Consider the following 25,459-nt stretch of genomic DNA (forward strand, 5'->3'; position numbering starts at 1 on the left):
TAATAACATTTTCTAATGCATATATTGACCCCACAGTAAATACTAAATACTAGTGTTTTTGTGTCATACTATAATAAATTGTAGTGTACTGTATATATATATATATATATATATATATATATATATATATATATATATATATATATATATATATATATATATATATATATATATATATATATATATATATATATATATATATATATATATATATATAGTAAACTGATAAACTGTAATGGTCACACTTTACTATATGGTTCATTGGTTAATATTATTTAACTATATTAGTTAACAGTTATTAGTTATACAATTTATTGTTTGTGATATAAAACTGTATTTTCATTAACTAATGCTAACGAAGATGCTAACGAAGCATAGTTAGTTGATGTCAGTTAACGTTACTAATGTGTAACTACTGAAACTGATCTTAAAGTGTTACCACTGCAACAAATACTGTATAATATAACCTGTTGTAGATGTAAATGTGTACAGTATTGGGTATTTGTTTATATTACTATAACGTTAGTTGTTACCAAAGCAACTGTAAAATTACCACAAATACTATAACGTTAGTACAGTTCGAAAACACCAGTATTTACAACAAACCAACATCTGGATCTGGGGTGAGGGGTCGACATATTTTATGATGGATATATATATATATTATATGGGGTTAAACAATATTTTTTCCCAAAAAAATCGGGCCATGGAGGGTAATGTTAACTAGCATAACTGTCACACGTCACTGTTAAGTTATTTGATAACTTATATTATATTATAATAATTAATTAATGTTTGAACAAATATACCTATAAAGGTTAACACTATTGTCATGAATTTGTGATTTAATAATGCTTAACGTTACCTTTAATCCTCGGATCGCAGTCGATGTTCTGTGAGTTCAACGGGAATGTCACGGAAATAATCAGCCAATCGAGACTGGCCTCCATGTCAACTCGATTGCTGATTGGTTCTTTTTCTGTAGGAATTGATTGGCTCCTTTGCCCCATCGGTTCGGAGTTTTCGGATGTGCGTTAGGATCTGTTCGGATTAGTTAGGTGTTGTTCGGACCTCGTTCGGACCTCGTTCGGAAGTGTTCGGAAGTGTTCGGAATGTGTTAGGACCTGTTTCGATTGCGTTCGGACTTGTTAGGAATAGTTAGACCGGCCGATCGCTGGAAGGAACGGCCACCTCGTCACACGGCTGCCTATTAGCACGAAACTGGGCTCTGTTTTTTTTTTTGGCAGCCAAGTTTAGGATGATGATGTTAAAGTGGGTAGCAAGGTGTTTCAAACAGCCTTGCCGGGCACTCTCAAACACTAAAGACACCAAACGACGAGGATGGGATTCGAACCCACGCATGCAGAGCCCAATGGATTAGCAGTCCATCGCCTTAACCACTCGGCCACCTCGTCACACGGCTGTGTAATAGCACGAAACTGGGCTCTGTTTTTTTTTGGCAGCCAAGTTTAGGATGATGGTGTTAATGTGGGTAGCAAGGTGCTTCAAACAGCCTTGCCGGGCACTCTCGAACACTAAAGACACCAAACGACGAGGATGGGATTCGAACCCACACGTGCAGAGCAAAATGGATTAGCAGTCCATCGCCTTAACCACTCGGCCACCTCGTCACACGGCTGCCTATTAGCACGAAACTGGGCTCTGTTTTTTTTTTTGGCAGCCAAGTTTAGGATGATGATGTTAAAGTGGGTAGCAAGGTGTTTCAAACAGCCTTGCCGGGCACTCTCAAACACTAAAGACACCAAACGACGAGGATGGGATTCGAACCCACGCATGCAGAGCCCAATGGATTAGCAGTCCATCGCCTTAACCACTCGGCCACCTCGTCACACGGCTGTGTAATAGCACGAAACTGGGCTCTGTTTTTTCTTGGCAGCCAAGTTTAGGATGATGGTGTTAATGTGGGTAGCAAGGTGCTTCAAACAGCCTTGCCGGGCACTCTCGAACACTAAAGACACCAAACGACGAGGATGGGATTCGAACCTACACGTGCAGAGCAAAATGGATTAGCAGTCCATCGCCTTAACCACTCGGCCACCTCGTCACACGGCTGCCTATTAGCACGAAACTGGGCTCTGGTTTTTTTTTTGGCAGCCAAGTTTAGGATGATGATGTTAAAGTGGGTAGCAAGGTGTTTCAAACAGCCTTGCCGGGCACTCTCAAACACTAAAGACACCAAACGACGAGGATGGGATTCGAACCCACGCGTGCAGAGCACAATGGATTAGCAGTCCATCGCCTTAACCACTCGGCCACCTCGTCACAGGGCTGCCTTTTAGCATGAAACTGGGATCTGTTTTTTTTTGGCAGCCAAGTTTAGGATGATGGTGTTTATGTGGGTAGCAAGGTGCTTCAAACATTCTTGCCGGGCACTCTCGAACACTAAAGACACCAAACGTCGAGGAAGGGATTCGAACGTACGCATGCAGAGCACAATGGATTAGCAGTCCATCGCCTTAACCACTCAGCCACCTCTTCACACGGCTGCCTATGTGCATATATGTTTCTTTTGTGTGCTGCTTTTGCTTTGTTGGAAAGAACCTAGAGACAACGCCTGAGTCTAGAAAAAGGTAGCATAGCTGGTATTGGACCTAGTGGGTGCTGAGCAGCAAGAAAATAGGCTGTGATGTTTTTTGCAGCTTTTTCTAGGATGATGATGTTAAAGTGGGTAGCAAGATGATTCAAACGGCCTTGCCGGGGTCTCTCGGACACTAAAGACATCAAACGACGAGAATGGGATTCGAACCCACGCGTGCAGAGCACAATGGATTAGCAGTCCATCGCCTTAACCACTCGGCCACCTCGTCACACGGCTGCCTATTAGCACGAAACTGGGCTCTGTTTTTTTTTTTGGCAGCCAAGTTTAGGATGATGATGTTAAAGTGGGTAGCAAGGTGTTTCAAACTGCCTTGCCGGGCACTCTCAAACACTAAAGACACCAAACGACGAGGATGGGATTCGAACCCACGCGTGCAGAGCACAATGGATTAGCAGTCCATCACCTTAACCACTCGGCCACCTCGTCACACGGCTGCCTACGTGCATATATGTTTCTTTTGTGTGCTGCTTTTGCTTTGTTGGAAAGAACCTAGAGACAACGCCTGAGTCTAGAAAAAGGTAGCATAGCTGGTATTGGACCTAGTGGGTGCTGAGCAGCAAGAAAATAGGCTGTGATGTTTTTTGCAGCTTTTTCTAGGATGATGATGTTAAAGTGGGTAGCAAGATGCTTCAAACGGCCTTGCCGGGGTCTCTCGGACACTAAAGACATCAAACGACGAGGATGGGATTCGAACCCACGCGTGCAGAGCACAATGGATTAGCAGTCCATCGCCTTAACCACTCGGCCACCTCGTCACACGGCTGCCTATTAGCACGAAACTGGGCTCTGTTTTTTTTTTTGGCAGCCAAGTTTAGGATGATGGTGTTAAAGTGGGTAGCAAGGTGTTTCAAACAGCCTTGCCGGGCACTCTCAAACACTAAAGACACCAAACGACGAGGATGGGATTCGAACCCACGCGTGCAGAGCCCAATGGATTAGCAGTCCATCGCCTTAACCACTCGGCCACCTCGTCACACGGCTGTGTATTAGCACGAAACTGGGCTCTGTTTTTTTTTTGGCAGCCAAGTTTAGGATGATGATGTTAAAGTGGGTAGCAAGGTGTTTCAAACAGCCTTGCCGGGCACTCTCAAACACTAAAGACACCAAACGACGAGGATGGGATTCGAACCCACGCGTGCAGAGCCCAATGGATTAGCAGTCCATCGCCTTAACCACTCGGCCACCTCGTCACACGGCTGCCTATTAGCACGAAACTGGGCTCTGTTTTTTTTTTTTGGCAGCCAAGTTTAGGATGATGGTGTTAAAGTGGGTAGCAAGGTGTTTCAAACAGCCTTGCCGGGCACTCACAAACACTAAAGACACCACACGACGAGGATGGGATTCGAACCCACGCGTGCAGAGCACAATGGATTAGCAGTCCATCGCCTTAACCACTCGGCCACCTCGTCACACGGCTGTGTATTAGCACGAAACTGGGCTCTGTTTTTTCTTGGCAGCCAAGTTTAGGATGATGGTGTTAATGTGGGTAGCAAGGTGCTTCAAACAGCCTTGCCGGGCACTCTCGAACACTAAAGACACCAAACGACGAGGATGGGATTCGAACCTACACGTGCAGAGCAAAATGGATTAGCAGTCCATCGCCTTAACCACTCGGCCACCTCGTCACACGGCTGCCTATTAGCACGAAACTGGGCTCTGTTTTTTTTTTTGGCAGCCAAGTTTAGGATGATGATGTTAAAGTGGGTAGCAAGGTGTTTCAAACAGCCTTGCCGGGCACTCTCAAACACTAAAGACACCAAACGACGAGGATGGGATTCGAACCCACGCGTGCAGAGCACAATGGATTAGCAGTCCATCGCCTTAACCACTCGGCCACCTCGTCACACGGCTGCCTATTAGCACGAAACTGGGCTCTGTTTTTTTTTTTGGCAGCCAAGTTTAGGATGATGATGTTAAAGTGGGTAGCAAGGTGTTTCAAACTGCCTTGCCGGGCACTCTCAAACACTAAAGACACCAAACGACGAGGATGGGATTCGAACCCACGCGTGCAGAGCACAATGGATTAGCAGTCCATCACCTTAACCACTCGGCCACCTCGTCACACGGCTGCCTATGTGCATATATGTTTCTTTTGTGTGCTGCTTTTGCTTTGTTGGAAAGAACCTAGAGACAACGCCTGAGTCTAGAAAAAGGTAGCATAGCTGGTATTGGACCTAGTGGGTGCTGAGCAGCAAGAAAATAGGCTGTTTTTTTTTTTGGCAGCCAAGTTTAGGATGATGATGTTAAAGTGGGTAGCAAGGTGTTTCAAACAGCCTTGCCGGGCACTCTCAAACACTAAAGACACCAAACGACGAGGATGGGATTCGAACCCACGCGTGCAGAGCCCAATGGATTAGCAGTCCATCGCCTTAACCACTCGGCCACCTCGTCACACGGCTGTGTATTAGCACGAAACTGGGCTCTGTTTTTTTTTGGCAGCCAAGTTTAGGATGATGGTGTTAATGTGGGTAGCAAGGTGCTTCAAACAGCCTTGCCGGCCACTCTCGAACACTAAAGACACCAAACGACGAGGATGGGATTCGAACCCACACGTGCAGAGCAAAATGGATTAGCAGTCCATCGCCTTAACCACTCGGCCACCTCGTCACACGGCTGCCTATTAGCACGAAACTGGGCTCTGTTTTTTTTTTTGGCAGCCAAGTTTAGGATGATGATGTTAAAGTGGGTAGCAAGGTGTTTCAAACAGCCTTGCCGGGCACTCTCAAACACTAAAGACACCAAACGACGAGGATGGGATTTGAACCCACGCGTGCAGAGCACAATGGATTAGCAGTCCATCGCCTTAAACACTCGGCCACCTCGTCACACGGCTGCCTATTAGCACGAAACTGGGCTCTGTTTTTTTTTTTGGCAGCCAAGTTTAGGATGATGATGTTAAAGTGGGTAGCAAGGTGTTTCAAACAGCCTTGCCGGGCACTCTCAAACACTAAAGACACCAAACGACGAGGATGGGATTCGAACCCACGCGTGCAGAGCACAATGGATTAGCAGTCCATCGCCTTAACCACTCGGCCACCTCGTCACACGGCTGTGTATTAGCACGAAACTGGGCTCTGTTTTTTTTTGGCAGCCAAGTTTAGGATGATGGTGTTAATGTGGGTAGCAAGGTGCTTCAAACAGCCTTGCCGGGCACTCTCAAACACTAAAGACACCAAACGACGAGGATGGGATTCGAACCCACACGTGCAGAGCAAAATGGATCAGCAGTCCATCGCCTTAACCACTCGGCCACCTCGTCACACGGCTGCCTATTAGCACGAAACTGGGCTCTGTTTTTTTTTTTGGCAGCCAAGTTTAGGATGATGATGTTAAAGTGGGTAGCAAGGTGTTTCAAACAGCCTTGCCGGGCACTCTCAAACACTAAAGACACCAAACGACGAGGATGGGATTCGAACCCACGCGTGCAGAGCACAATGGATTAGCAGTCCATCGCCTTAACCACTCGGCCACCTCGTCACACGGCTGCCTATTAGCATGAAACTGGGCTCTGTTTTTTTTTGGCAGCCAAGTTTAGGATGATGGTGTTAATGTGGGTAGCAAGGTGCTTCAAACAGCCTTGCCGGGCACTCTCGAACACTAAAGACACCAAACGTCGAGGAAGGGATTCGAACGTACGCGTGCAGAGCACAATGGATTAGCAGTCCATCGCCTTAACCACTCAGCCACCTCTTCACACGGCTGCCTATGTGCATATATGTTTCTTTTGTGTGCTGCTTTTGCTTTGTTGGAAAGAACCTAGAGACAACGCCTGAGTCTAGAAAAAGGTAGCATAGCTGGTATTGGACCTACCTCAGAATGTGTTTGCAGTGTCCTTGCACTCTTTATTATCCTACCCAACCTCGTAGGGGACTTGCTGAATCGATCACAAACTAAAAACATGTTCTTGGAGACTGAACTCTAAGACTCCGCCCCTTTGCTGCCAAGATACCCATAATTCTCAGCCCCCAGATTTACAGAAGCAGAGCACTTTTTTTGAGTGAAGAGAGGACAATGAAAAAATCTTTTTGTGCATTCCCCTCGCCTGTTTCGTAGACACACCATGCAGCCATCAGTGCCAAAAGCTGATTGCATAGTAGTTTAAAGCTTGATACCATCCTGTCGTTCCATGTCAAGATAGGGTCAGGGAAGATGTCGCGACCTTCACCAACATTCTTTCGCAGAGGCAATATTGTAGCCTATGAGGTTTATCCGAGGCGTGATCATTGCTGGTTGAAAACTTTACCCAATACCCCGCCAGGATGATTTGAAATACAGTCATCCACGGCAATTTTTGTCAGTCTCTTAGGAGACTCAATAACTTGTTGAAGCAAAGAGTTGTGCTGTTCTTGAGCTTGTAGAAGGCTGGCATAGTCGGGATTTGATCTTCTCTCGGCACGTGTTTGGAGTGTCTTTGTGTTCTTAATGTTCATATCCAAGTACCAGGGGGATTGTGGTATTGATCCTGACCACAACAATGTTTTCAGATATGAACACAAGCTTTTTTTGCTGCTATCATTAAAATGCGATTCAGTTGAAGCTCGCCATGACGTGTTGTAAACATTTGGATAGATGCAAGCGGCAACCGTGCGGTTGACCTGTTCACTAGGCTCTCTGTGACACAAAAGCCTTCAAACGGCGACGATATTTAAACTTACGTGTGCAGAGCACAATGGATTAGCAGTCCATCATCCTGAACCACTAGACCACCTTGTCACACGGCTGCCTATTAGCACGAAACTGGACTGTGTTTTTTTTCTGCAGCTATGTTCAGGATGATGATGTTAAAGTGGGTGCTGAGCAGCAAGAAAATAGGCTGTGATGTTTTTTGCAGCTTTATCTAGGATGATGATGTTAAAGTGGGTAGCAAGATGCTTCAAACGGCCTTGCCGGGGTCTCTCGGACACTAAAGACATCAAACGACGAGGATGGGATTCGAACCCACGCGTGCAGAGCACAATGGATTAGCAGTCCATCGCCTTAACCACTCGGCCACCTCGTCACACGGCTGTGTATTAGCACGAAACTGGGCTCTGTTTTTTTTTGGCAGCCAAGTTTAGGATGATGGTGTTAAAGTGGGTAGCAAGGTGTTTCAAACAGCCTTGCCGGGCACTCTCAAACACTAAAGACACCAAACGACGAGGATGGGATTCGAACCCACGCGTGCAGAGCCCAATGGATTAGCAGTCCATCGCCTTAACCACTCGGCCACCTCGTCACACGGCTGTGTATTAGCACGAAACTGGGCTCTGTTTTTTTTTTGGCAGCCAAGTTTAGGATGATGATGTTAAAGTGGGTAGCAAGGTGTTTCAAACAGCCTTGCCGGGCACTCTCAAACACTAAAGACACCAAACGACGAGGATGGGATTCGAACCCACGCGTGCAGAGCCCAATGGATTAGCAGTCCATCGCCTTAACCACTCGGCCACCTCGTCACACGGCTGTGTAATAGCACGAAACTGGGCTCTGTTTTTTTTTGGCAGCCAAGTTTAGGATGATGGTGTTAATGTGGGTAGCAAGGTGCTTCAAACAGCCTTGCCGGGCACTCTCGAACACTAAAGACACCAAACGACGAGGATGGGATTCGAACCCACACGTGCAGAGCAAAATGGATTAGCAGTCCATCGCCTTAACCACTCGGCCACCTCGTCACACGGCTGCCTATTAGCACGAAACTGGGCTCTGTTTTTTTTTTTTGGCAGCCAAGTTTAGGATGATGATGTTAAAGTGGGTAGCAAGGTGTTTCAAACAGCCTTGCCGGGCACTCACAAACACTAAAGACACCACACGACGAGGATGGGATTCGAACCCACGCGTGCAGAGCACAATGGATTAGCAGTCCATCGCCTTAACCACTCGGCCACCTCGTCACACGGCTGTGTATTAGCACGAAACTGGGCTCTGTTTTTTCTTGGCAGCCAAGTTTAGGATGATGGTGTTAATGTGGGTAGCAAGGTGCTTCAAACAGCCTTGCCGGGCACTCTCGAACACTAAAGACACCAAACGACGAGGATGGGATTCGAACCTACACGTGCAGAGCAAAATGGATTAGCAGTCCATCGCCTTAACCACTCGGCCACCTCGTCACACGGCTGCCTATTAGCACGAAACTGGGCTCTGTTTTTTTTTTTGGCAGCCAAGTTTAGGATGATGATGTTAAAGTGGGTAGCAAGGTGTTTCAAACAGCCTTGCCGGGCACTCTCAAACACTAAAGACACCAAACGACGAGGATGGGATTCGAACCCACGCGTGCAGAGCACAATGGATTAGCAGTCCATCGCCTTAACCACTCGGCCACCTCGTCACACGGCTGCCTTTTAGCATGAAACTGGGATCTGTTTTTTTTTGGCAGCCAAGTTTAGGACGATGGTGTTTATGTGGGTAGCAAGGTGCTTCAAACATTCTTGCCGGGCACTCTCGAACACTAAAGACACCAAACGTCGAGGAAGGGATTCGAACGTACGCGTGCAGAGCACAATGGATTAGCAGTCCATCGCCTTAACCACTCAGCCACCTCTTCACACGGCTGCCTATGTGCATATATGTTTCTTTTGTGTGCTGCTTTTGCTTTGTTGGAAAGAACCTAGAGACAACGCCTGAGTCTAGAAAAAGGTAGCATAGCTGGTATTGGACCTAGTGGGTGCTGAGCAGCAAGACAATAGGCTGTGATGTTTTTTGCAGCTTTTTCTAGGATGATGATGTTAAAGTGGGTAGCAAGATGATTCAAACGGCCTTGCCGGGGTCTCTCGGACACTAAAGACATCAAACGACGAGAATGGGATTCGAACCCACGCGTGCAGAGCACAATGGATTAGCAGTCCATCGCCTTAACCACTCGGCCACCTCGTCACACGGCTGCCTATTAGCACGAAACTGGGCTCTGTTTTTTTTTTTGGCAGCCAAGTTTAGGATGATGATGTTAAAGTGGGTAGCAAGGTGTTTCAAACTGCCTTGCCGGGCACTCTCAAACACTAAAGACACCAAACGACGAGGATGGGATTCGAACCCACGCGTGCAGAGCCCAATGGATTAGCAGTCCATCGCCTTAACCACTCGGCCACCTCGTCACACGGCTGTGTATTAGCACGAAACTGGGCTCTGTTTTTTTTTGGCAGCCAAGTTTAGGATGATGGTGTTAATGTGGGTAGCAAGGTGCTTCAAACAGCCTTGCCGGCCACTCTCGAACACTAAAGACACCAAACGACGAGGATGGGATTCGAACCCACACGTGCAGAGCAAAATGGATTAGCAGTCCATCGCCTTAACCACTCGGCCACCTCGTCACACGGCTGCCTATTAGCACGAAACTGGGCTCTGTTTTTTTTTTTGGCAGCCAAGTTTAGGATGATGATGTTAAAGTGGGTAGCAAGGTGTTTCAAACAGCCTTGCCGGGCACTCTCAAACACTAAAGACACCAAACGACGAGGATGGGATTTGAACCCACGCGTGCAGAGCACAATGGATTAGCAGTCCATCGCCTTAACCACTCGGCCACCTCGTCACACGGCTGCCTATTAGCACGAAACTGGGCTCTGTTTTTATTTTTGGCAGCCAAGTTTAGGATGATGATGTTAAAGTGGGTAGCAAGGTGTTTCAAACAGCCTTGCCGGGCACTCTCAAACACTAAAGACACCAAACGACGAGGATGGGATTCGAACCCACGCGTGCAGAGCACAATGGATTAGCAGTCCATCGCCTTAACCACTCGGCCACCTCGTCACACGGCTGTGTATTAGCACGAAACTGGGCTCTGTTTTTTTTTGGCAGCCAAGTTTAGGATGATGGTGTTAATGTGGGTAGCAAGGTGCTTCAAACAGCCTTGCCGGGCACTCTCAAACACTAAAGACACCAAACGACGAGGATGGGATTCGAACCCACACGTGCAGAGCAAAATGGATCAGCAGTCCATCGCCTTAACCACTCGGCCACCTCGTCACACGGCTGCCTATTAGCACGAAACTGGGCTCTGTTTTTTTTTTTGGCAGCCAAGTTTAGGATGATGATGTTAAAGTGGGTAGCAAGGTGTTTCAAACAGCCTTGCCGGGCACTCTCAAACACTAAAGACACCAAACGACGAGGATGGGATTCGAACCCACGCGTGCAGAGCACAATGGATTAGCAGTCCATCGCCTTAACCACTCGGCCACCTCGTCACACGGCTGCCTATTAGCATGAAACTGGGCTCTGTTTTTTTTTGGCAGCCAAGTTTAGGATGATGGTGTTAATGTGGGTAGCAAGGTGCTTCAAACAGCCTTGCCGGGCACTCTCGAACACTAAAGACACCAAACGTCGAGGAAGGGATTCGAACGTACGCGTGCAGAGCACAATGGATTAGCAGTCCATCGCCTTAACCACTCAGCCACCTCTTCACACGGCTGCCTATGTGCATATATGTTTCTTTTGTGTGCTGCTTTTGCTTTGTTGGAAAGAACCTAGAGACAACGCCTGAGTCTAGAAAAAGGTAGCATAGCTGGTATTGGACCTACCTCAGAATGTGTTTGCAGTGTCCTTGCACTCTTTATTATCCTACCCAACCTCGTAGGGGACTTGCTGAATCGATCACAAACTAAAAACATGTTCTTGGAGACTGAACTCTAAGACTCCGCCCCTTTGCTGCCAAGATACCCATAATTCTCAGCCCCCAGATTTACAGAAGCAGAGCACTTTTTTTGAGTGAAGAGAGGACAATGAAAAAATCTTTTTGTGCATTCCCCTCGCCTGTTTCGTAGACACACCATGCAGCCATCAGTGCCAAAAGCTGATTGCATAGTAGTTTAAAGCTTGATACCATCCTGTCGTTCCATGTCAAGATAGGGTCAGGGAAGATGTCGCGACCTTCACCAACATTCTTTCGCAGAGGCAATATTGTAGCCTATGAGGTTTATCCGAGGCGTGATCATTGCTGGTTGAAAACTTTACCCAATACCCCGCCAGGATGATTTGAAATACAGTCATCCACGGCAATTTTTGTCAGTCTCTTAGGAGACTCAATAACTTGTTGAAGCAAAGAGTTGTGCTGTTCTTGAGCTTGTAGAAGGCTGGCATAGTCGGGATTTGATCTTCTCTCGGCACGTGTTTGGAGTGTCTTTGTGTTCTTAATGTTCATATCCAAGTACCAGGGGGATTGTGGTATTGATCCTGACCACAACAATGTTTTCAGATATGAACACAAGCTTTTTTTGCTGCTATCATTAAAATGCGATTCAGTTGAAGCTCGCCATGACGTGTTGTAAACATTTGGATAGATGCAAGCGGCAACCGTGCGGTTGACCTGTTCACTAGGCTCTCTGTGACACAAAAGCCTTCAAACGGCGACGATATTTAAACTTACGTGTGCAGAGCACAATGGATTAGCAGTCCATCATCCTGAACCACTAGACCACCTTGTCACACGGCTGCCTATTAGCACGAAACTGGACTGTGTTTTTTTTCTGCAGCTATGTTCAGGATGATGATGTTAAAGTGGGTGCTGAGCAGCAAGAAAATAGGCTGTGATGTTTTTTGCAGCTTTATCTAGGATGATGATGTTAAAGTGGGTAGCAAGATGCTTCAAACGGCCTTGCCGGGGTCTCTCGGACACTAAAGACATCAAACGACGAGGATGGGATTCGAACCCACGCGTGCAGAGCACAATGGATTAGCAGTCCATCGCCTTAACCACTCGGCCACCTCGTCACACGGCTGTGTATTAGCACGAAACTGGGCTCTGTTTTTTTTTGGCAGCCAAGTTTAGGATGATGGTGTTAAAGTGGGTAGCAAGGTGTTTCAAACAGCCTTGCCGGGCACTCTCAAACACTAAAGACACCAAACGACGAGGATGGGATTCGAACCCACGCGTGCAGAGCCCAATGGATTAGCAGTCCATCGCCTTAACCACTCGGCCACCTCGTCACACGGCTGTGTATTAGCACGAAACTGGGCTCTGTTTTTTTTTTGGCAGCCAAGTTTAGGATGATGATGTTAAAGTGGGTAGCAAGGTGTTTCAAACAGCCTTGCCGGGCACTCTCAAACACTAAAGACACCAAACGACGAGGATGGGATTCGAACCCACGCGTGCAGAGCCCAATGGATTAGCAGTCCATCGCCTTAACCACTCGGCCACCTCGTCACACGGCTGTGTAATAGCACGAAACTGGGCTCTGTTTTTTTTTGGCAGCCAAGTTTAGGATGATGGTGTTAATGTGGGTAGCAAGGTGCTTCAAACAGCCTTGCCGGGCACTCTCGAACACTAAAGACACCAAACGACGAGGATGGGATTCGAACCCACACGTGCAGAGCAAAATGGATTAGCAGTCCATCGCCTTAACCACTCGGCCACCTCGTCACACGGCTGCCTATTAGCACGAAACTGGGCTCTGTTTTTTTTTTTTGGCAGCCAAGTTTAGGATGATGATGTTAAAGTGGGTAGCAAGGTGTTTCAAACAGCCTTGCCGGGCACTCACAAACACTAAAGACACCACACGACGAGGATGGGATTCGAACCCACGCGTGCAGAGCACAATGGATTAGCAGTCCATCGCCTTAACCACTCGGCCACCTCGTCACACGGCTGTGTATTAGCACGAAACTGGGCTCTGTTTTTTCTTGGCAGCCAAGTTTAGGATGATGGTGTTAATGTGGGTAGCAAGGTGCTTCAAACAGCCTTGCCGGGCACTCTCGAACACTAAAGACACCAAACGACGAGGATGGGATTCGAACCTACACGTGCAGAGCAAAATGGATTAGCAGTCCATCGCCTTAACCACTCGGCCACCTCGTCACACGGCTGCCTATTAGCACGAAACTGGGCTCTGTTTTTTTTTTTGGCAGCCAAGTTTAGGATGATGATGTTAAAGTGGGTAGCAAGGTGTTTCAAACAGCCTTGCCGGGCACTCTCAAACACTAAAGACACCAAACGACGAGGATGGGATTCGAACCCACGCGTGCAGAGCACAATGGATTAGCAGTCCATCGCCTTAACCACTCGGCCACCTCGTCACACGGCTGCCTCTGTGCATATATGTTTCTTTTGTGTGCTGCTTTTGCTTTTTTGGAAAGAACCTAGAGACAACGCCTGAGTCTAGAAAAAGGTAGCATAGCTGGTATTGGACCTACCTCAGAATGTGTTTGCAGTGTCCTTGCACTCTTTATTATCCTACCCAACCTCGTAGGGGACTTGCTGAATCGATCACAAACTAAAAACATGTTCTTGGAGACTGAACTCTAAGACTCCGCCCCTTTGCTGCCAAGATACCCATAATTCTCAGCCCCCAGATTTACAGAAGCAGAGCACTTTTTTTGAGTGAAGAGAGGACAATGAAAAAATCTTTTTGTGCATTCCCCTCGCCTGTTTCGTAGACACACCATGCAGCCATCAGTGCCAAAAGCTGATTGCATAGTAGTTTAAAGCTTGATACCATCCTGTCGTTCCATGTCAAGATAGGACCAGGGAAGATGTCGCGACCTTCACCAATATTCTTTCACAGAGGCAATATTGTAGCCTATGAGGTTTATCCGAGGCGTGATCATTGCTAGTTGAAAACTTTACCCAATACCCCGCCAGAATGATTTGAAATACAGTCATCCACGGCAATTTTTGTCAGTCTCTTAGGAGACTCAATAACTTGTTGAAGCAAAGAGTTGTGCTGTTCTTGAGCTTGTAGAAGGCTGGCATAGTCGGGATTTGATCTTCTCTCGGCACGTGTTTGGAGTGTCTTTGTGTTCTTAATGTTCATATCCAAGTACCAGGGGGATTTTGGTATTGATCCTGACCACAACAATGTTTTCAGATATGAACACAAGCTTTTTTTGCTGCTATCATTAAAATGCGATTCAGTTTAAGCTCGCCATGACGTGTTGTAAACATTTGGATAGATGCAAGCGGCAACCGTGCGGTTGACCTGTTCACTAGGCTCTCTGTGACACAAAAGCCTTCAAACGGCGAAGATATTTAAACTTACGTGTGCAGAGCACAATGGATTAGCAGTCCATCATCCTGAACCACTAGACCACCTTGTCACACGGCTGCCTATTAGCACGAAACTGGACTGTGTTTTTTTTCTGCAGCTATGTTCAGGATGATGATGTTAAAGTGGGTGCTGAGCAGCAAGAAAATAGGCTGTGATGTTTTTTTGCAGCTTTTTCTAGGATGATGATGTTAAAGTGGGTAGCAAGATGCTTCAAGCGGCCTTGCCGGGGTCTCTCGGACACTAAAGACATCAAACGACGAGGATGGGATTCGAACCCACGCGTGCAGAGCACAATGGATTAGCAGTCCATCGCCTTAACCACTCGGCCACCTCGTCACACGGCTGTGTATTAGCACGAAACTGGGCTCTGTTTTTTTTTGGCAGCCAAGTTTAGGATGATGGTGTTAAAGTGGGTAGCAAGGTACTTCAAACAGCCTTGCCGGGCACTCTCGAACACTAAAGACACCAAACGACGAGGATGGGATTCGAACACACGCGTGCAGAGCACGATGGATTAGCAGTCTATCGCCTTAACCACTCGGCCAACTCGTCACACGGCTGCCTATTGGGACGAAACTGGGCTCTGGTTTTTTTTGGCAGCCAAGTTTAGGATGATTATGTTAATGTGGGTAGCAAGGTGCTTCAAACAGCCTTGCCGGGCACTCTCGAACACTAAAGACAGCAAACGACGAGGATGGGATTCGAACCCTCGCGTGCAGAGCACAATGGATTAGCAGTCCATCGCCTTAACCACTCGGCCACCTCGTCTTACGGCTGCCTATTAGCACGAAACTGGGATCTCTTTTTTTTTGGCAGCCAAGTTTAGGATGACGATGTTAAAGTGGGTAGCAAGGTACTTCAAACAGCCTTGCCGGGCACTCTCGAACACTAAAGACACCAAACGACGAGGATGGGATTCGAACACACGCGTGCAGAGCACGATGGATTAGCAGTCTATCGCCTTAACCACTCGGCCAACTCGTCACACGGCTGCCTATTGGGACGAAACTGGGCTCTGGTTTTTTTTGGCAGCCAAGTTTAGGATGATTATGTTAATGTGGGTAGCAAGGTGCTTCAAACAGCCTTGCCGGGCACTCTCGAACACTAAAGACAGCAAACGACGAGGATGGGATTCGAACCCACGCGTGCAGAGCACAATGGATTAGCAGTCCATCGTCTTAACCACTCGACCACCTCGTCACACGGCTGCCTATTAGAACGAAACTGGGCTCTGGTTTTTTTTGGCAGCCAAGTTTAGGATGATGATGTTAAAGTGGGTAGCAAGGTGCTTCAAACAGCCTTGCCGGGCACTCTCGAACACTAAAGACACCAAACGACGAGGATGGGATTCGAACCCACGCGTGCAGAGCACAATGGATTAGCAGTCCATCGCCTTAACCACTCGGCCACCTCGTCACACGGCTGCCTTTTAGCACGAAACTGGGCTCTGTTTTTTTTTGGCAGCCAAGTTTAGGATGACGATGTTAAAGTGGGTAGCAAGGTGCTTCAAAAAGCCTTGCCGGGCACTCTCGAACACTAAAGACACCAAACGACGAGGATGGGATTCGAACACACGCGTGCAGAGCACAATGGATTAGCAGTCCATCGCCTTAACCACTCGGCCACCTCGTCACACGGCTGCCTATTAGCACGAAACTGGGCTCTGTTTTTTTTTGGCAGCCAAGTTTAGGATGACGATGTTAAAGTGGGTAGCAAGGTGCTTCAAAAAGCCTTGCCGGGCACTCTCGAACACTAAAGACACCAAACGACGAGGATGGGATTCGAACACACGCGTGCAGAGCACAATGGATTAGCTGTCTATCGCCTTAACCACTTGGCCACCTCGTCACACGGCTGCCACCTCGTCACACGGCTGCCTACTGGCACGAAACTGGGCTCTGGTTTTTTTTGGCAGCCAAGTTTAGGATGATGATGTTAATGTGGGTAGCAAGGTGCTTCAAACAGCCTTGCCGGGCACTCTCGAACACTAAAGACACCAAACGACGAGGATGGGATTCGAACCCACGCGTGCAGAGCACAATGGATTAGCAGTCCATCGCATTAACCACTCGGCCACCTCGTCACACGGCTGTCCATTAGCACGAAACTGGGCTCTGGTTTTTTTTGGCAGCCAAGTTTAGGATGATGATGTTAATGTGGGTAGCAAGGTGCTTCAAACAGCCTTGCCGGGCACTCTCGAACACTAAAGACACCAAACGACGAGGATGGGATTCGAACCCACGCGTGCAGAGCACAATGGATTAGCAGTCCATCGCCTTAACCACTCGGCCACCTCGTCACACGGCTGCCTATTAGAACGAAACTGGGCTCTGGTTCTTTTTGGCAGCCAAGTTTAGGATGATGATGTTAAAGTGGGTAGCAAGGTGCTTCAAACAGCCTTGCCGGGCACTCTCAAACACTAAAGACACCAAACGACGAGGATGGGATTCGAACACACGCGTGCAGAGCACGATGGATTAGCAGTCTATCGCCTTAACCACTCGGCCACCTCGTCACACGGCTGCCTACTGGCACGAAACTGGGCTCTGGTTTTTTTGGCAGCCAAGTTTAGGATGATGATGTTAATGTGGGTAGCAAGGTGCTTCAAACAGCCTTGCCGGGCACTCTCGAACACTAAAGACACCAAACGACGAGAATGGGATTCGAACCCACGCGTGCAGAGCACAATGGATTAGCAGTCCATCGCATTAACCACTCGGCCACCTCGTCACACGGCTGCCTACTGGCACGAAACTGGGCTCTGGTTCTTTTTGGCAGCCAAGTTTAGGATGACGATGTTAAAGTGGGTAGCAAGCCGCTTCAAACAGCCTTGCCGGGCACTCTCGAACACTAAAGACACCAAACGACGAGGATGGGATTCGAACCCACGCGTGCAGAGCACAATGGATTAGCAGTCCATCGCCTTAACCACTCGGCCACCTCGTCTTACGGCTGCCTATTAGCACGAAACTGGGCTCTCTTTTTTTTTGGCAGCCAAGTTTAGGATGACGATGTTAAAGTGGGTAGCAAGGTACTTCAAACAGCCTTGCCGGGCACTCTCGAACACTAAAGACACCAAACGACGAGGATGGGATTCGAACACACGCGTGCAGAGCACGATGGATTAGCAGTCTATCGCCTTAACCACTCGGCCAACTCGTCACACGGCTGCCTATTGGGACGAAACTGGGCTCTGGTTTTTTTTGGCAGCCAAGTTTAGGATGATTATGTTAATGTGGGTAGCAAGGTGCTTCAAACAGCCTTGCCGGGCACTCTCGAACACTAAAGACAGCAAACGACGAGGATGGGATTCGAACCCACGCGTGCAGAGCACAATGGATTAGCAGTCCATCGCCTTAACCACTCGGCCACCTCGTCACACGGCTGTCCATTAGCACGAAACTGGGCTCTGGTTTTTTTTGGCAGCCAAGTTTAGGATGATGATGTTAAAGTGGGTAGCAAGGTGCTTCAAACAGCCTTGCCGGGCACTCTCGAACACTAAAGACACCAAACGACGAGGATGGGATTCGAACCCACGCGTGCAGAGCACAATGGATTAGCAGTCCATCGCCTTAACCACTCGGCCACCTCGTCACACGGCTGCCTTGATGTTAAAGTGGGTAGCAAGGTGCTTCAAACAGCCTTGCCGGGCACTCTCAAACACTAAAGACACCAAACGACGAGGATGGGATTCGAACCCACGCGTGCAGAGCACAATGGATTAGCAGTCCATCGCCTTAACCACTCGGCCACCTCGTCACACGGCTGCCTCTGTGCATATATGTTTCTTTTGTGTGCTGCTTTTGCTTTTTTGGAAAGAACCTAGAGACAACGCCTGAGTCTAGAAAAAGGTAGCATAGCTGGTATTGGACCTACCTCAGAATGTGTTTGCAGTGTCCTTGCACTCTTTATTATCCTACCCAACCTCGTAGGGGACTTGCTGAATCGATCACAAACTAAAAACATGTTCTTGGAGACTGAACTCTAAGACTCCGCCCCTTTGCTGCCAAGATACCCATAATTCTCAGCCCCCAGATTTACAGAAGCAGAGCACTTTTTTTGAGTGAAGAGAGGACAATGAAAAAATCTTTTTGTGCATTCCCCTCGCCTGTTTCGTAGACACACCATGCAGCCATCAGTGCCAAAAGCTGATTGCATAGTAGTTTAAAGCTTGATACCATCCTGTCGTTCCATGTCAAGATAGGACCAGGGAAGATGTCGCGACCTTCACCAATATTCTTTCACAGAGGCAATATTGTAGCCTATGAGGTTTATCCGAGGCGTGATCATTGCTAGTTGAAAACTTTACCCAATACCCCGCCAGAATGATTTGAAATACAGTCATCCACGGCAATTTTTGTCAGTCTCTTAGGAGACTCAATAACTTGTTGAAGCAAAGAGTTGTGCTGTTCTTGAGCTTGTAGAAGGCTGGCATAGTCGGGATTTGATCTTCTCTCGGCACGTGTTTGGAGTGTCTTTGTGTTCTTAATGTTCATATCCAAGTACCAGGGGGATTTTGGTATTGATCCTGACCACAACAATGTTTTCAGATATGAACACAAGCTTTTTTTGCTGCTATCATTAAAATGCGATTCAGTTTAAGCTCGCCATGACGTGTTGTAAACATTTGGATAGATGCAAGCGGCAACCGTGCGGTTGACCTGTTCACTAGGCTCTCTGTGACACAAAAGCCTTCAAACGGCGAAGATATTTAAACTTACGTGTGCAGAGCACAATGGATTAGCAGTCCATCATCCTGAACCACTAGACCACCTTGTCACACGGCTGCCTATTAGCACGAAACTGGACTGTGTTTTTTTTCTGCAGCTATGTTCAGGATGATGATGTTAAAGTGGGTGCTGAGCAGCAAGAAAATAGGCTGTGATGTTTTTTTGCAGCTTTTTCTAGGATGATGATGTTAAAGTGGGTAGCAAGATGCTTCAAGCGGCCTTGCCGGGGTCTCTCGGACACTAAAGACATCAAACGACGAGGATGGGATTCGAACCCACGCGTGCAGAGCACAATGGATTAGCAGTCCATCGCCTTAACCACTCGGCCACCTCGTCTTACGGCTGCCTATTAGCACGAAACTGGGCTCTCTTTTTTTTTGGCAGCCAAGTTTAGGATGACGATGTTAAAGTGGGTAGCAAGGTACTTCAAACAGCCTTGCCGGGCACTCTCGAACACTAAAGACACCAAACGACGAGGATGGGATTCGAACACACGCGTGCAGAGCACGATGGATTAGCAGTCTATCGCCTTAACCACTCTGCCAACTCGTCACACGGCTGCCTATTGGGACGAAACTGGGCTCTGGTTTTTTTTGGCAGCCAAGTTTAGGATGATTATGTTAATGTGGGTAGCAAGGTGCTTCAAACAGCCTTGCCGGGCACTCTCGAACACTAAAGACAGCAAACGACGAGGATGGGATTCGAACCCTCGCGTGCAGAGCACAATGGATTAGCAGTCCATCGCCTTAACCACTCGGCCACCTCGTCTTACGGCTGCCTATTAGCACGAAACTGGGATCTCTTTTTTTTTGGCAGCCAAGTTTAGGATGACGATGTTAAAGTGGGTAGCAAAGTACTTCAAACAGCCTTGCCGGGCACTCTCGAACACTAAAGACACCAAACGACGAGGATGGGATTCGAACACACGCGTGCAGAGCACGATGGATTAGCAGTCTATCGCCTTAACCACTCGGCCAACTCGTCACACGGCTGCCTATTGGGACGAAACTGGGCTCTGGTTTTTTTTGGCAGCCAAGTTTAGGATGATTATGTTAATGTGGGTAGCAAGGTGCTTCAAACAGCCTTGCCGGGCACTCTCGAACACTAAAGACAGCAAACGACGAGGATGGGATTCGAACCCACGCGTGCAGAGCACAATGGATTAGCAGTCCATCGTCTTAACCACTCGACCACCTCGTCACACGGCTGCCTATTAGAACGAAACTGGGCTCTGGTTTTTTTTGGCAGCCAAGTTTAGGATGATGATGTTAAAGTGGGTAGCAAGGTGCTTCAAACAGCCTTGCCGGGCACTCTCGAACACTAAAGACACCAAACGACGAGGATGGGATTCGAACCCACGCGTGCAGAGCACAATGGATTAGCAGTCCATCGCCTTAACCACTCGGCCACCTCGTCACACGGCTGCCTTTTAGCACGAAACTGGGCTCTGTTTTTTTTTGGCAGCCAAGTTTAGGATGACGATGTTAAAGTGGGTAGCAAGGTGCTTCAAAAAGCCTTGCCGGGCACTCTCGAACACTAAAGACACCAAACGACGAGGATGGGATTCGAACACACGCGTGCAGAGCACAATGGATTAGCAGTCCATCGCCTTAACCACTCGGCCACCTCGTCACACGGCTGCCTATTAGCACGAAACTGGGCTCTGTTTTTTTTTGGCAGCCAAGTTTAGGATGACGATGTTAAAGTGGGTAGCAAGGTGCTTCAAAAAGCCTTGCCGGGCACTCTCGAACACTAAAGACACCAAACGACGAGGATGGGATTCGAACACACGCGTGCAGAGCACAATGGATTAGCTGTCTATCGCCTTAACCACTTGGCCACCTCGTCACACGGCTGCCACCTCGTCACACGGCTGCCTACTGGCACGAAACTGGGCTCTGGTTTTTTTTGGCAGCCAAGTTTAGGATGATGATGTTAATGTGGGTAGCAAGGTGCTTCAAACAGCCTTGCCGGGCACTCTCGAACACTAAAGACACCAAACGACGAGGATGGGATTCGAACCCACGCGTGCAGAGCACAATGGATTAGCAGTCCATCGCATTAACCACTCGGCCACCTCGTCACACGGCTGTCCATTAGCACGAAACTGGGCTCTGGTTTTTTTTGGCAGCCAAGTTTAGGATGATGATGTTAATGTGGGTAGCAAGGTGCTTCAAACAGCCTTGCCGGGCACTCTCGAACACTAAAGACACCAAACGACGAGGATGGGATTCGAACCCACGCGTGCAGAGCACAATGGATTAGCAGTCCATCGCCTTAACCACTCGGCCACCTCGTCACACGGCTGCCTATTAGAACGAAACTGGGCTCTGGTTCTTTTTGGCAGCCAAGTTTAGGATGATGGTGTTAAAGTGGGTAGCAAGGTGCTTCAAACAGCCTTGCCGGGCACTCTCAAACACTAAAGACACCAAACGACGAGGATGGGATTCGAACACACGCGTGCAGAGCACGATGGATTAGCAGTCTATCGCCTTAACCACTCGGCCACCTCGTCACACGGCTGCCTACTGGCACGAAACTGGGCTCTGGTTTTTTTGGCAGCCAAGTTTAGGATGATGATGTTAATGTGGGTAGCAAGGTGCTTCAAACAGCCTTGCCGGGCACTCTCGAACACTAAAGACACCAAACGACGAGAATGGGATTCGAACCCACGCGTGCAGAGCACAATGGATTAGCAGTCCATCGCATTAACCACTCGGCCACCTCGTCACACGGCTGCCTACTGGCACGAAACTGGGCTCTGGTTTTTTTTGGCAGCCAAGTTTAGGATGATGATGTTAATGTGGGTAGCAAGGTGCTTCAAACAGCCTTGCCGGGCACTCTCGAACACTAAAGACACCAAACGACGAGAATGGGATTCGAACCCAAGCGTGCAGAGCACAATGGATTAGCAGTCCATCGCATTAACCACTCGGCCACCTCGTCACATGGCTGTCTATTAGAACGAAACTGGGCTCTGGTTCTTTTTGGCAGCCAAGTTTAGGATGACGATGTTAAAGTGGGTAGCAAGCCGCTTCAAACAGCCTTGCCGGGCACTCTCGAACACTAAAGACACCAAACGACGAGGATGGGATTCGAACCCACGCGTGCAGAGCACAATGGATTAGCAGTCCATCGCCTTAACCACTCGGCCACCTCGTCTTACGGCTGCCTATTAGCACGAAACTGGGCTCTCTTTTTTTTTGGCAGCCAAGTTTAGGATGACGATGTTAAAGTGGGTAGCAAGGTACTTCAAACAGCCTTGCCGGGCACTCTCGAACACTAAAGACACCAAACGACGAGGATGGGATTCGAACACACGCGTGCAGAGCACGATGGATTAGCAGTCTATCGCCTTAACCACTCGGCCAACTCGTCACACGGCTGCCTATTGGGACGAAACTGGGCTCTGGTTTTTTTTGGCAGCCAAGTTTAGGATGATTATGTTAATGTGGGTAGCAAGGTGCTTCAAACAGCCTTGCCGGGCACTCTCGAACACTAAAGACAGCAAACGACGAGGATGGGATTCGAACCCACGCGTGCAGAGCACAATGGATTAGCAGTCCATCGCCTTAACCACTCGGCCACCTCGTCACACGGCTGTCCATTAGCACGAAACTGGGCTCTGGTTTTTTTTGGCAGCCAAGTTTAGGATGATGATGTTAAAGTGGGTAGCAAGGTGCTTGAAACAGCCTTGCCGGGCACTCTCGAACACTAAAGACACCAAACGACGAGGATGGGATTCGAACCCACGCGTGCAGAGCACAATGGATTAGCAGTCCATCGCCTTAACCACTCGGCCACCTCGTCACACGGCTGCCTTGATGTTAAAGTGGGTAGCAAGGTGCTTCAAACAGCCTTGCCGGGCACTCTCAAACACTAAAGACACCAAACGACGAGGATGGGATTCGAACCCACGCGTGCAGAGCACAATGGATTAGCAGTCCATCGCCTTAACCACTCGGCCACCTCGTCACACGGCTGCCTCTGTGCATATATGTTTCTTTTGTGTGCTGCTTTTGCTTTTTTGGAAAGAACCTAGAGACAAAGCCTGAGTCTAGAAAAAGGTAGCATAGCTGGTATTGGACCTACCTCAGAATGTGTTTGCAGTGTCCTTGCACTCTTTATTATCCTACCCAACCTCGTAGGGGACTTGCTGAATCGATCACAAACTTAAACATGTTCTTGGAGACTGAACTCTAAGACTCCACCCCTTTGCTGCCAAGATACCCATAATTCTCAGCCCCCAGATTTACAGAAGCAGAGCACTTTTTTTGAGTGAAGAAAGGACAATGAAAAAATCTTTTTGTGCATTCCCCTCGCCTGTTTCGTAGACACACCATGCAGCCATCAGTGCCAAAAGCTGATTGCATAGTAGTTTAAAGCTTGATACCATCCTGTCGTTCCATGTCAAGATAGGGCCAGGGAAGATGTCGCGACTTTCACCAATATTCTTTCGCAGAGGCAATATTGTAGCCTATGAGGTTTATCCGAGGTGTGATCATTGCTAGTTGAAAACTTTACCCAATACCCCGCCAGGATGATTTGAAATACAGTCATCCACGGCAATTTTTGTCAGTCTCTTAGGAGACTCAATAACTTGTTGAAGCAAAGAGTTGTGCTGTTCTTGAGCTTGTAGAAGGCTGGCATAGTCGGGATTTGATCTTCTCTCGGCACGTGTTTGGAGTGTCTTTGTGTTCTTAATGTTCATATCCAAGTACCAGGGGGATTGTGGTATTGATCCTGACCACAACAATGTTTTCAGATATGAACACAAGCTTTTTTTGCTGCTATCATTAAAATGCGATTCAGTTTAAGCTCGCCATGACGTGTTGTAAACATTTGGATAGATGCAAGCGGCAACCGTGCGGTTGACCTGTTCACTAGGCTCTCTGTGACACAAAAGCCTTCAAACGGCGAAGATATTTAAACTTACGTGTGCAGAGCACAATGGATTAGCAGTCCATCATCCTGAACCACTAGACCACCTTGTCACACGGCTGCCTATTAGCACGAAACTGGACTGTGTTTTTTTTCTGCAGCTATGTTCAGGATGATGATGTTAAAATGGGTGCTGAGCAGCAAGAAAATAGGCTGTGATGTTTTTTGCAGCTTTTTCTAGGATGATGATGTTAAAGTGGGTAGCAAGATGCTTCAAACGGCCTTGCCGGGGTCTCTCGGACACTAAAGACATCAAACGACGAGGATGGGATTCGAACCCACGCGTGCAGAGCACAATGGATTAGCAGTCCATCGCCTTAACCACTCGGCCACCTCGTCACACGGCTGCCTATTAGCACGAAACTGGGCTCTGTTTTTTTTTGGCAGCCAAGTTTAGGATGACGATGTTAAAGTGGGTAGCAAGGTGCTTCAAAAAGCCTTGCCGGGCACTCTCGAACACTAAAGACACCAAACGACGAGGATGGGATTCGAACACACGCGTGCAGAGCACAATGGATTAGCAGTCTATCGCCTTAACCACTCGGCCACCTCGTCACACGGCTGCCTACTGGCACGAAACTGGGCTCTGGTTTTTTTTGGCAGCCAAGTTTAGGATGATGATGTTAATGTGGGTAGCAAGGTGCTTCAAACAGCCTTGCCGGGCACTCTCGAACACTAAAGACACCAAACGACGAGGATGGGATTCGAACCCACGCAGGCAGAGCACAATGGATTAGCAGTCCATCGCCTTAACCACTCGGCCACCTCGTCTTACGGCCGCTAACAACACGAAACTGGGCTCTGGTTTTTTTTGGCAGCCAAGTTTAGGATGATGATGTTAATGTGGGTAGCAAGGTGCTTCAAACAGCCTTGCCGGGCACTCTCGAACACTAAAGACACCAAACGACGAGGATGGGATTCGAACCCACGCGTGCAGAGCACAATGGATTAGCAGTCCATCGCCTTAACCACTCGGCCACCTCGTCTTACGGCTGCCTATTAGCACGAAACTAAGCTCTCTTTTTTTTTGGCAGCCAAGTTTAGGATGACGATGTTAAAGTGGGTAGCAAGGTGCTTCAAACAGCCTTGCCGGGCACTCTCGAACACTAAAGACACCAAACGACGAGGATGGGATTCGAACCCACGCGTGCAGAGCACAATGGATTAGCAGTCCATCGCCTTAACCACTCGGCCACCTCGTCACACGGCTGCCTTTTAACACG

This window comes from Gobio gobio (genome assembly GCF_949357685.1).
Source record: "Gobio gobio genome assembly, chromosome: 19".
Classification (NCBI taxonomy): domain Eukaryota; kingdom Metazoa; phylum Chordata; class Actinopteri; order Cypriniformes; family Gobionidae; genus Gobio; species Gobio gobio.